At 36.3% G+C, this 13,268-nt stretch overlaps 1 protein-coding gene across 1 annotated transcript in view; it reads left to right on the top strand.

The window, feature by feature from the left end:
* Positions 1–13,268, top strand: part of Eif3h (eukaryotic translation initiation factor 3 subunit H) — a 96,555-nt gene that overhangs the window by 27,889 nt on the left and 55,398 nt on the right. The window lies entirely within an intron of this gene.

The raw sequence follows: 13,268 nt of genomic DNA, 5'->3' as shown, positions 1-13,268 counted from the left end.
TTTTTTTCAATTTATTTGATTGTAACAGTGGTCTCCCTACGCAGCTTGGACTCACAGTGATCCTCCTGTTTTCAGCCTCCCCAGCTCTGGGATTACAGGCATGTGCCACTATGCCTGAACTCTGTGGTCAGCGCAGGGCACCGTGGGGGCAGAGCTCGAACTGGGGTCCCTGTACTTGCCTATGCAGGTGCTTAGTCCACTGAGCTATCTCGCCAGCATCTATAGGTTGTATTTTTATGGTGTTTAGTATGTTTATGCTGAGTGGATATTGTTTTGTTTTGTACTGAAATCATTGAGCAATCTATTATCCTGAGGGTTTTTTGTTTCGTTTAGTTTTGAGTCTTATGTTTAGGACTTTCATCCTCTTTGAGTGCACGTCATAGTGTGTGAGGTAAAGATCCAGCTTCATTCTTGTGCAGCTATGTGTTCTGTTTTCATAGCACCATTTTTTTCTCACTTACAATCTAGTGGTCTTGGCACTTCTGGTGACCATTACTTCACCATACATGCAGGGTGTATTTGTAGACTTTTTTGTTCTTTTGCACTAATTTATATATTTTGCCTTTACTCTAGCACCTCACTTTTAGGATTACTACAACTTTGTAATACATTTTAAAATGATAAAATGTGGGACTTTCAGTTTTATTACCGTTCTGGATGATTTTGGCTGCTCAAGGTTCTGTGATATTCCATGTGAACTTTAGGAAGGATTTTTGTCCTTTAAAAAAAAAAAAATTGGGATTTTGATAGTGATTGCATTGAATGGGGAAGTTGCTTTGTATGTACTGTTGACATGCCTTTTGCCTTCTCGGTTACATTTGTCTCTTAAGTATTGGACTCTTTGCAATGCTGTTATAAATTGAATTTTCTTAATTTTTATCATTTTCTATATAAATTTGAATTGATCAGTTCCAGCTTTGATAAAATACTGCTTGTTTTTTTCTCACTTAACATCTTCAAAACATCTTTATAGTATCTTGACTATATTTGAAATGCTAAATAAACTTGCCAAAGCTAATACCTTGCTGTTGCATTTTACCTGCAAATCAGTTTTCAATAATGCATTGTCTCTAGAACTAACCAAGGGTACTTTTGTTGCTCATGCCCAAGTACCAGAACTTGCATTTTTAAAAAGTTTTTGCAGTATCCATATGCATGCTTGCGTGTATGTGTGTGTGTCTGAGATGCTGTCATCTGAATTACTGTATATTTGTACCTCCCACAGGAATAAGGTTGAGATGTGTACATGGTCCATTCTGCTGGTGTTAGGGTAACTCTGGGAGCACTTACAATATAGTGGTCACTTTTAGAACTGGAAGACAAGCAGTTGTTAATACAATTTCCACAGTTGTAAGGAGCCAGAGGTGTTCATCTGGAGTGACTTGCTTGCTTACTTGACAGGTGGTGATAGAAACCATTCTTGGGTGATTTATATTGTTTTCTCACATTATTATTGTTTTTAAATAAAATCTTTGGTTTCAAATACAAAGAAGTAATGCTCAGTGTAGTAATAGTAGATAAAGCATAGCATATTAATTTTAGACCCACATCATTGGAAGTTAACTAGTTTTATAGGTTGAAATAATTGATCACTTTTTACCTTTTATTTTAATGAGCTCGATGAAAAGTGTTTTAAGAGCCCTGAGATAAGGAGAGACTTGAATTTGGCACTTAAAGCCGTAGTATTATATGCTGTGTACAGTGTGCACATTACCTGTTATCAGTTGTGTTAAAGGTTTTATCATCCCATTTTCTGGACTAGGAAACTGATACATAGTGACATAAAAAAAAGGTGCCTCATACGTTTAACTAGGAGTAGGTAGAAGTAGAATAGTGGCGAAACCTGTGACTGCCTGGTCCAAAGCCTGTGGTCTCTCCACTGTACAGTGTTGCTCTTAGGTTTTCAGTGATGTGTGTGTCAGACACTAACAGTTATTGAATGTAGGGTGGGTAGCATGACCCCATACCTGAAGCTTGCTTTTTGTGGGGAAAAATAACAGTTTATTTTTTGTGGTTTACTTTAGGAGCTAGTGAGAATTCACTTCCCTCCTCCCTTGCTTCCTCTCTTCTTCCTTCCTTCCTTTCTTCCTGTCTCTTTCATAAGATCTGGTTAGGTAATCTAGGTTGGCCTCACACTCTTGGTCTGTCTTAGCTCCCAGCTGTTAGGATTCCTGTCATATGCTGTCGTATGCTAGGCCCTCATTTTTCTCATGCATGTGAAAAATATAATATATACCTAGTGTTTTTTCATAACCTTATGTAATAGGGTTGAACTTGTTTTCTTTCTTAACCTATTCTTTTAGTAAGCATTAGAATGTAGTCATCATTAGATTTTTATTGATCCTAAATAAATACTAAAATTATTATATAGGTCATCTTACATTTTCATTAATCTGTGTCATGGTAAAGGTCCTCTATTTTTTTTTTCTTTTCCTTTATTTTATTATTGTTATTTTTTTTTCTGATACATAGCCTTGCTACACAGTACAGACTTGTAGTGATCCTCCTGCCTCAGCCTCCTTAGTTCTGGGATTACAGGTGTGCATCACCATGCCCAGTTCCTCAGCTAGGCGTGGCATGCGGTGCTGGGGATCAAACTCAGGGCTTTGTGCTTGTGAAACAGGTGCTTATGTTGCTGAGTTATCTCCCTAGCCTAAGGTTCACTATCTTACTCCTTTTCCATTGTTTTATGTCCTCTGAAACCAAAGTTTATTGAGGGGAAGAGCATTTTTCTTTAGCAATGCTATGAGCTATTTAGGTGGGTTTTTTTTGGCAGAACCCGGGATTGAACTCATGCCCTTGCGCTTGCCAGGGAAGCACTTATTCCACTGAGCCATCTCCCTGGCCCCTGGTTAGGCTTTTTGTTCTTGTTTTTCTACAGAGGAATGAGTTTGTTTCTGTGTTTTGGTGCCTTGTGTAAAGTGGAGATTTCTAATGTAATACTAATGAAATGTTAGTATTTGTTTTAAGTCAGTACTGAGAAACTATGATTTGTGAATCTGTTTTTGTAGATAAAGTTTTATTGGAATACTGCCCACTCATTTGTATATTTTCTGTGGCTGTATGCCTGCTAGTGTCACGTGACACAGTTGAGTACTTAACAACTGATGATATGGTTCCAAATCTAAAATATTTACTTTTTGTCTCTTTAACAAAGTTAAAGATTTGTGATTGATATGAAACTTTTCCTTACTAGGTTAAAGAATAAGAGTCTAGTTTTTTTTAAATAAAAAGATATCTTTTGTTCGTTGTTTAGTTAATACTTTTAATATGAACTGAATCTAGAATCTAGTCTTGATGTGTTGTGAGCACTGAGATGAAAGTACTGATACTGGGTGTTTATTTCACTGGCAAATCTGGGAGTATCAGAAAAAGTGGTTTTTTTATTGAGTTTTAATACATTTTCCTGAGTTGCTGATTGAGAAACTGTCTGCAGATAACAGGGAAAAAAGGCATTACATTTGTAGTTACCATGCATTATAGAAAACATGGTGGTACAGCTGAGCATGGCAGTCTCAGCTCTGCATTGAAGAGCTTTATGGCACTGAATCCATTTTTTTCCCTGACCGGGATATCTTTCATTTAGTATATGCTGTTCTCTTCCTGAGCCCTGGAAACACAGTGAGAAAGATCCCTTCTACTGTTGGGGTAGTGTTGCCTTAGATTATGTTGTTACACCTGAAAAACTGTTGGGCTACGAAGTTTCCTTTGTATCTCGCCATGAATTCAGTTTCTTCCTTGCAGTCTCAGCAAGTGTCTTTTGAGTGATTTCAATCTGGATGGATTTTGTGTTACGGAATTTTACTTGCCAGTTGAGAGTGAGATGACTTGGTCACATGAGAGAAAGACTTGCAAAAATGAGTACCACGGCTCATATGAAAATTTCCAGTAGGGGGCACTATTATCAAGCTTAGGAGAAGTGGAGACTTTCTCAGACATGCAACCCAGGGTTTGCTAAAAGGGGAAATATTTTCATCTGATAAGATGCAGATACTGTTTTATACAACTGAATTCTTTAAATATGTTACGAAGTGCGCTGAATTAAACACAGATTTAATATCTCACTGTCTTGTTTTTCAGCAGACTGAATCAATTTAATGTTACAGGTGATACAAAAAGCTTACTCTATTTTGCATTAGAGCCAAATTCATAATTTTTATATTTGGAGTGGACAAGATTTTTTATTTTGCTTGCTTTAAGCTGGTCTCAAAAGATGACCCTTGGATCTCAAAGTGAATTTATTTCAAAATGAAGCATATAGATCCTGTACTGCTAAATTGCAGCTAAGAGAATGCTAATGTGTGTAGAAGGCGTAATTGCCAAAGCGATAGAACACATTGAAGTGATGCAGACTCACGTGAACGTTTTGGTTAATTTTCAGTAGGAGCAAGTTACTTCCTCTTTATAAAGTTTACTGTTAGGGTCTAAGAAATACTACTGTAGACTCTTATTCACAAAAATTTTGGTAACTAAGATTTCAGAAGGACAATTTGGTAGAGGCCAAACAATGAACTGGCAAAAATATAATGAAAATAAGATGCATTTAGAGTAAATTCATGATGGCATAGGTGTTATTTTTGTACACTGGCTTTAGAGAGTAAGTCTGTGTGGTTGTATTATTTGCAGTGCTCTACACATAAGTAAGCCAAATTTTATGTTGGAGAAAATCTCTGCTTAATTACTTGTTGCTTCTAGTCTCACCTTCCTTCTGTTTGTAGTTTGCTTGAAGCCAGTGCCCAGGGCTGTGGTGCTTGACACCCAGCTGGTGATAACTGTTTCAGCGATGTTGCTTTGCAGTTCAGGGAAAAGTTGGGTCAGGACTAAGAGAGCCTTTTGGAGTTTTGAGACAGATGGGGGCATTTTGTAGAAAGACATGATGTTTACTTGTTTTGTCTTATCTCTTATCCGTAAAAATAATCCTTGGTCACTGTGATCTGTTTAGATTCATTTAAAAGTTCTGCTTATTTTACTCTAAAAGTTTCTTGATAAAATAGTATATATACTATTCCTACACACACACTTATAAACTATTTGGGCGGGTATGTTTTGAAACTTATTAGAGAAATAGTGGTATTTTTGCAAAGTGAACTCAGATCACTAGGTGGAGATAGGATAAAATGTTTCATGTATCTCAGAGAAATATTAGCCAACAGTAATTTATTTTTATTTTAGGGTTTATTTTGCAAATTACATTGAATAGACAGTGAAAAAGATGCAAAGATGCAAAATCCTGGTTACTACCTTCAGAGACTTTTTAAAGAGAGAATTGTGTAAAGAAAAAATCAGGAAGCAATGGATATAAGTCTAGAGTAAGGCAGGGAAAAATGATAGCGTCACCCAGGCCAGGTGCTGATACATATATTTGATTTAGATCTTTATTATTCGTACACAATATTCCTTGATCATACTTTGTATATATTGCTGCTGTTTTACTATCGAGGTAGAGTTGTTGTTTTTGACATTGTTGCTGTTTTGATAAATGAAGGACTTTGGGTAATAATGTTTATAAAAATCTGGGACCCTTGGTTCTCTACTTAAAATATTTAATAATATGTTTAATATGTCTTATATATGTAATACTTTTAGAATACAGTGGGCAGAGAACTAGAAAGAATCTGTCCACTGAATTACCATCTAATTCTGTTAGGTAATCATCTTGATATTGTTACTCTTGGTAGTATTCTGAAACTGTTAACGCACGCCCATTTATTGACTTATTGGTGAATATTTAAGGCAATGAATTTTAGAGCATTACTTGGTAGTTTGATCACTCAGAAAGCCTTTGGTTTGTGATTTGAAAACTTAACTTTAAATACCTGAACTTACTTTATATAGTTAAACTTTGGCTTACAAAGGTGATTAGAATATGAGAAGTAACACCCAAATATGAATCATCAGTCCTAAAATGCTTGTGTCCTTTTTTAAAATGTCTGTTTTCTGTTTGGATACTTGAAGATTTTAAACATGGAAATAGGAGCAGCTTCAAAAATAATTTTGTATTTACCTCTTGTTTTAAAATGTAATTCTTTATAGAGTTGAGACAACCCTGTGCATGGAACTATATCCCATTGAAATGTGGTCAAGGTAAAAGATTTTTCTGCTTAAAGAAATTAAAGCGCTTTACACTGTACTCTCCCACAGTCCCCAAAGCATAAGAGCTATGGTTTGGAAACAAGCCAAGGAAAACCTGTTCAAATTTTGTGCAGACTTAAAGTAATACTATAAGATTTGAAAATTACAGGTGGATACAGTACTTAAATAGCATTTAAAATTCCTAAGTTTCCCAAGTCTAAAAATGTAATCCTTAAATTACTGTTCCCAATGGTTTAAATTTTAATTAAATAAAAGCTGTCTTAGTTTTGACCCACAGTAACTTTAAATATATTTTAATTTATTACTAAACTTCAAGGTAATAACCATTAAAAATGAACTATTTAGCACTAATTAAAATTTCAAAACTGGAATTACAATATATAACAAAAGATCCTTGCTATTTTTGTTTTTCCAAAAGATTTTCCTAATGAACAAGTTTAAGCTTGTTTCCTGTTTTGCTGAGAAGTGCTACCTAGATTCACTCAGTCATTTAAATACATTACCTAATCTGCAAGTTTTATAGACAGATGAGTTATAATTGGATTTGATGTTCTTCATGCAAATGCTGAATTTTCCAGAGTGATATCTTAGTCATGCCAGTGAAATGTTCTGTTTGCTTTAAATTTTTTTTTCTCTCTAGCAGAAATTTTTGTAGCTCAAACCTTCATCTGTTTGATTCCTCTTTGTGACCGACTTGTTAGGTTTCCAAGTGATACTTTTATATCTTTATCACTTTCCTGCATGCATATTATTTACTGCCTTTTGAAAAATGAGAAAGCTTTACTCATTCATTATAGATGCTTTCTGGTGTAGCTGAGATCAGAGACTGTGCTTACTTGTGCTTTGACATGGGTAACCGTCCCACACTGTGAGCTTCATGCCTCCTGTAGGCCTCTCCTCCCCTTAGTTCTTGCAAGCTCACTTGAAGGCCCGATCTGCTCACTCCAGTAGCCCTTCTGTCCCTGCTTAATTGTGAGAGGATCCTGCAATCACTTAGTACATCCACCTCATTTCTGTTTCATTTTTTAATTTTTATTTTTTTGTATTTTAGGGAAGGGTCTACAAGGTGTTCAGGGTCTCAATACTAGATCTGGGTCTTAGTGATCGGCCTGTTTACAGCCTTCCAAGATCTGGGATTACAGGCGCACACCACGCCCAGTCTCAATTGCCATCTGAGCTTGCCTCAGGGCCTGGGCTGGCAAGGCAGGCCCAGGGATGGCTGGCCCTACAAGAATTTCTATAGTTCTTCTAGCAGATGTGCCTTAATTAAGGCACAAAAAATCCCAAGGTTAGGTTAATAGCAACCAGAACCAGTATCCTCACGTGCTTGTCTAAAACATCATCTTTAAGCCTGGTGCAGTGGCACATGCCTGTAATCCCCAGCATTTGGGAGGCCTAGGCAAGAGGATTGCTGTGAGTTCCAGGTCAGCCTGAACTACATACCGAAACCCTGCCTCGAAAAACAAAAACCTAACTGAACCAAGTTGTACAGTTTAAGAGCAGTGAAATGACTCCAGTATTTTGTAAGATTATCCAGCAGTGAGAGATGCAGACGTTTTGATTGATGGTAGGTGTGATAGGTTTACTTAGACGACTAGTTCCTGGTGCTGACCACTTACTGTCACACAGCTGGAATCAAATGATTGCTGAATTTAACAGTACATTTCAGAAAATTTCCTAAGTTTGTGTGTGTGTAGTCGTGTGTGTGTGTGTGTGTGTGCACTTGTGCACGCATGTGCGTGCCCACTAGATATTAAATAAAAATGCAGGACAGTTTAGATTAACTGAAAATCAGTGGTTGGATATGTAGCCAGCTCAGGTACTGTGAACCTTTAGCTGCTCAAGATCTGCACAGCTGCTGGTATATATTTGCTGCATGGAGTGGAAAAACTAACTGAACATGTAGACTGAGCCAGGGAGAGTGATTGACAAAGATGGTGTTCTTATGAAATGCTACTGAGTACATTACAAAAATAGTTTGAATGGGTGGCTTCACTTGACCTAGGAAATCAGTGCTCAGTGACATGGGAGACTTTCTAGAATACGTTGCTTTGCAGATGATTTCAACAGACAATGCTGATAAAGCCTGTCATGCGAATTTCCTTTTTTACTGAGTACACAGTATGGTTAAGTGGTATGTTGTGCAATGCTTCCAATCTGCTGCTTTTACCATCTGGACAAACAGAATGAAAGCGAAGAGAGCATAGAGAGGAAATGGATCACCCGGCTGTAAGGAATCCGTGTGAACACTGGATGCCACTCGCGGAACACTGAGTACTTGGTGACTTTGCTTTGTAACAGTCTGTGGGATGGAGGTGTGGTGCAGCCCTTGGGATTTATCTTTTGGTTTCCCTGGGATCCTGACCAGAAAGACTGATGTGCTATCCTTTATTTTTGATACAGCTTTTTTGCTGCTCTTGTATTGAGTACAAATGTTGAGATAGATTTAATAATCCATGCAGTTTTGCTTTGCCTAAGTGGAGTCTTTTATAAGTGTGTAATGCCTCCAAAACAAGTTTCCTGAGAAAAACTTAAGTACATTTTAAAAGGCACCAAGAATTTTAGATAGGAAAATTGCTTTGAAATCTCGTGTGTTAGGGTCCACAAGGAACCAGGAGAGTGAGGTAAGTTTATATGAGTAAGAGGAATTTATTGGCTGTGTCAGCCTGTGTACTGTTGTACAAACCACTTAAGAATTTGTGAACTGGTTCTTGTCCTTACAAAATTGTGGACCAAGAGTCATCAGGTATCTTCTTAGGAATAAATACATCCTTACATAGATGACTAATAATACAAAGCCACTGTGTTTTTTGTGGTTTTATCAACCATGGCTCCAGTTCTAAAACATTTCTAATGAGACCCACTCTCTCTTTTTTAATTTCGTGGACAAAGAGCTGTCTTATCAGAAAATGCAGTAACTTAAGCAGATCCGTAACTTGGGGGAATTAATAGCAGAAAGTTTTTGTTGACACCAGGAAGTAGATTAAGTAGTGCAATTGTGGTAATGAGTACCATATATGATAAGCCTGAACCACCTGGGTTTTATTAGTCTGCTTGATACTTTGATCACAATATTATTTCAAGGCTTGTCTATTTAAATTGCTAAGTTTTTTTTTTTTTTTTTTTTTTTTTTTTTTTTTTTTTTTTTTTTTTTGGTCTTTGTAATTTCTTTCATTGCAAAGAAAATTTTAGACTCTAGCCAAACCAAAATTGGGAGGAGGTGCGCATTCAGCTAGGAGAACCTTGGACCAAGAAAAGCTGTTAAGACATAAAAGTAAAGCTTGAAAGCACAGCAGTTGAATATCAAGTTCATCTGACCTTGCTTCTCTTTTTTAGTTTTTGTTTGGAACAGAATTATAGTTCATATGGTAGTAGAGTAGTGCTGTAAAAGATGGTTGGTATAATTACATTAATTTTGGTTTGATACAAATTTCATGTTCTGATAATGTACTAGTGCTACCAGTTTTCCTTCAGCTGGTGATAAGCTGTTTCATTGAACATGTTTGAGAATTTGTGTAAAGATTTCTTGTTATAGCCATAATGAATGAATTATACTAATCAGAATTTAATTTGGATTGATAAATTGTCTTGCTTTGCCTTTGAACTTGAAATCTTTAGTTTTAGTTAGCCTAATGTAGATAAGTGAAAATTTTCATCTTTGGAATCAACAGCACTCCCTTCAGAAATTTTTTTTGCTATAGAAATAATCTTTCACGGGTATTTGATGGTGTCTTTGTTATGTATTTAAGTGAATGTTTTTTACTTGGAAAAATAAATATTTTCAGTAACAAAGGGGGGATAGGGAAGATTAATAACTTAATATACTGTCATTAGGAAAATACTAATGATCACAGTGCAATTTAAATGTGAGAATTTAAATGTGAAATGCTTTGTACATTGTTTCCATAAACAATGAATACTGTTTTATAACAGCTGTAATTCTGGCTTGCAGCTTCCTTACTCTTGTAATTTAAACCTGTTTAAAAACATTTAAGGTTGTAATAAATGTTCTGATTTGCCCTCTGTAGTGAAGGGAATATATGAAACTGACAATCAGTAGTGTCTTACTTTTCTGATAAGACAAAAGAGAGAAGTTATTTAAAGACAAGGGTAAGGCTTGAGTATTGGGAAGATTGCATATCAAGAGCTTTTGCCACTGTTGTTTTTAGAAAGTTGAGTTGTACTTTTTAAGTTGTAGAGATGCTTGGTACATTGATTTAGGAAAGGTGAGTTCATGAAAAAGGCAGAGGCCTAGGTTTAGAAGATGGATGTAGTGTAAATGTAGAATAGTGAGATCTATCAGTTTAAGCAGTGACTTAATTTGGGGAATGGGTGAAGTAATACTAACTTTGATTTATTATTATTATTATTATTTTCGGCAGAACCGGGGATTGAACTCAGGCCCTTGCACTTGCCAAGGAAGCACTTATTCCAGTGAGCCATCTCCCTGGCCCCGTGAAGTAATACTGTATGGGGTCAGATTCTGAAAGACTTGAGCACTTGAAAATCAGGTTTAGACTTTGAGTAATTGTGAACCATTTTAGATTCTTCAGCAGAGATTTGAGAGTAAAAAACAAAAACCAAAAAACCAGTGTTTGTGACTTTAGGAGGAACAGTGGAGGATAATGAGGGCTGGAGTGAAATACAGACAGGAGCAGTCAGACTGCAAAGTTGGATACCAGAGAGAAAGAGAGGTAGGACATACAACAAAAGATTGAGTTAAAGGTTACACTCACATTTTAAAGAGTTACCTAAATAGGACCAGATGTGCAGTACCTGATATTTTCTGGAGACCTGGATTTCAGTCTGTTGTTCCTTTCCCCCTTGAATACTGTGTAAAAAGCACCTGCTCAGTGATGATGCCATGTACTACATAGCAGGTGGGTAATAGTGAATGTAAGCTATTAATAACCAACTGGGGCATGCCTATGCTTAATAAGACTGGCTCTTCTAATGTGTGAGATATTTTAGATGGGCATGGTGGTTCATGCCTGTAATCCCAGCACTCAGGAGCTGAGGCAGGAGGGTGTCTGTCTTCAAGGCCAGCCTGGACTACATCATAGCAGTTGCCTGTGCAATTTTAAAAGTGGATATGTTGTATAATCAATATAATTTGATGTGAACTGATATTTTTAGGGCTTTTAGAGAGATGTGTCTTTATTATTAACCTTCAAAGCAGAGAACTAAGGTCTACTGTGAAGAAAGAAGTGAGAGTGAAGTAGTTTTATGTCAGTCTTCAAACAGAATATTCCATTTGTGGGATGAGTTCCTTAAACAGGCTCCATGTCAAGGACAGGTTTTACAGCTTGAATTCGTTCATTCATTCAGCAGATAACCTACCTGGTGCCATCTGTCTCAGGAACTTTGATGTTGAGGAAAAAGACATTAGACTGTTAACCAAATCCAGTTGTTACATGTTGTACTAAATGTGGAAGAGAGAAACAGATGCTATAATGGACAGCACCCCAACTTAAAGAGGGTGTTGAGAGTCCCTGTTACGGGGGCACAGTCAGCTGACCCCCAAAGATGAGACAGAGCCAGCTGAGTGAAGAGCTGGTAGAGCAAAGCCCAGATATGGAAACTCAGAGCTGGGAATGGGCTTGGTATTGTTTGAGAACTTTCAGAAGGGTACTCTATCTGGATAAATCTCATGAAACAAGAAATGAGGCCATGTCATTAATACTGAGGTCTTCTGGGAGTTCAGGTTTTTACTTGTTATTTGAGATAGTATCTTATTTTGTAGTTCAGGCCAGCCTTGAACATGCTGTTTGTTTAGCGTAGGCCTCAAACTTGAGATCCTCTTGCCTCAGCCTCTGAAGTGCATAGGTTATAATGTGTGCCATTATACCCTGTTGTACTAAATGGTTTTGAGCCAGTTTTATTAATGTGTTCGAATTGAACTATACATTTTCTGTATAGTTCTATGGCTTAATCATTCTGGGAATTTTCTTTCTGGTTTTGCATTTGACATTTGATGTATGAACAGAAACCCAACTTTGGTGGTTGGATTTATTGGTGATGTTGTATTCCAGAAAAGTTTATGCATGGTTGCTAGATAACATTCACAAACATACATGTGTTTTTTAATTTTAATAAACCTAATAATTTTAGATTTGCAGAATTATCATTTTTATACTACTGTGGTACATTAAACTCTGAGCTTTATCTAGATTTCACGTTTTTCCATTAATGTCCTTTGGCTTTCCAGGATCCAGTTCAGTGCATTTCGTTATTTCCTCCATTCCTGCTAGTCTCTAATGTAATCTTTTCTTAGTCATAATTCAAAGAATGTTAAGTGTTTTGTATAATATCTTTTCAGTTGGTTATTTTTCATGATTAACTGGAGTTACATGTTTAAGATGAAAAATCAAAAGTGCCTTGTTTTCTATGAGGAAAGGCAGTGAACATGGTGTCACATGACATTACTGGCAATGTTGAAAACTTGTTCACCTCTTTAAAGTAGCATCTGATTCTCAGGTTGTCACATTGTCTTGGAAATCTTTATAACGCAAGGAAGCATTGGGACATAAACGCTGGTTAAAAAAATTATAAATTCATGTCAGATGAAACAACCTGAGTGAGTTACACTAATTATTCTTGATATTTTAATGTCTAAATAACATGGGTAAATACATAAATGTGTGTTGTCTGCCTTAATACGTAGTTTCACATGTGAAAATAATTTTATTTGTATATTACAGCATTTTGATCATGTGGTTGAGTGACTTGATACAGGTGCACTTACCTCTGACAAGCTGAATTAGATTTTGGTGACTATTCATTGTAGCAGAGCGATACTTGAATGTCAGTAATATTTGATGTCTTTAGTATTATTGGCATGGTTATGTTCTAGCACAAAGCATCTTTTATACAAAAGAGCTCTAGATTTACATTGGGGATAATAATTTTGCCCACTAGTGTAGACAAGTGTGACAGCTACACATGGTCATACGATCTATGAGAGTATGTGAAATAATTTGGCTTTTAAAAAGAACCTTAAATAGTTTCTGTATTTTTCTTTTCATTTAAAATGTTTCTGCATAATGTCTTTAAGTTAAAAATAAAGGACATTTTTGAAATTTTAGTGTCATTTCTGTGATTTCCCTCTTATGCAGTGATCCTTCAGAGTTTGCTTATTAACTCATATGATTTGGCTCCAAGAAGTTTCCTGTAGC

Source organism: Octodon degus, unplaced genomic scaffold, assembly GCF_000260255.1.
Source record: "Octodon degus isolate 3935 unplaced genomic scaffold, OctDeg1.0 scaffold00179, whole genome shotgun sequence".
Taxonomy (NCBI): domain Eukaryota; kingdom Metazoa; phylum Chordata; class Mammalia; order Rodentia; family Octodontidae; genus Octodon; species Octodon degus.
This window is presented reverse-complemented; position numbering and strand designations above follow the sequence as displayed.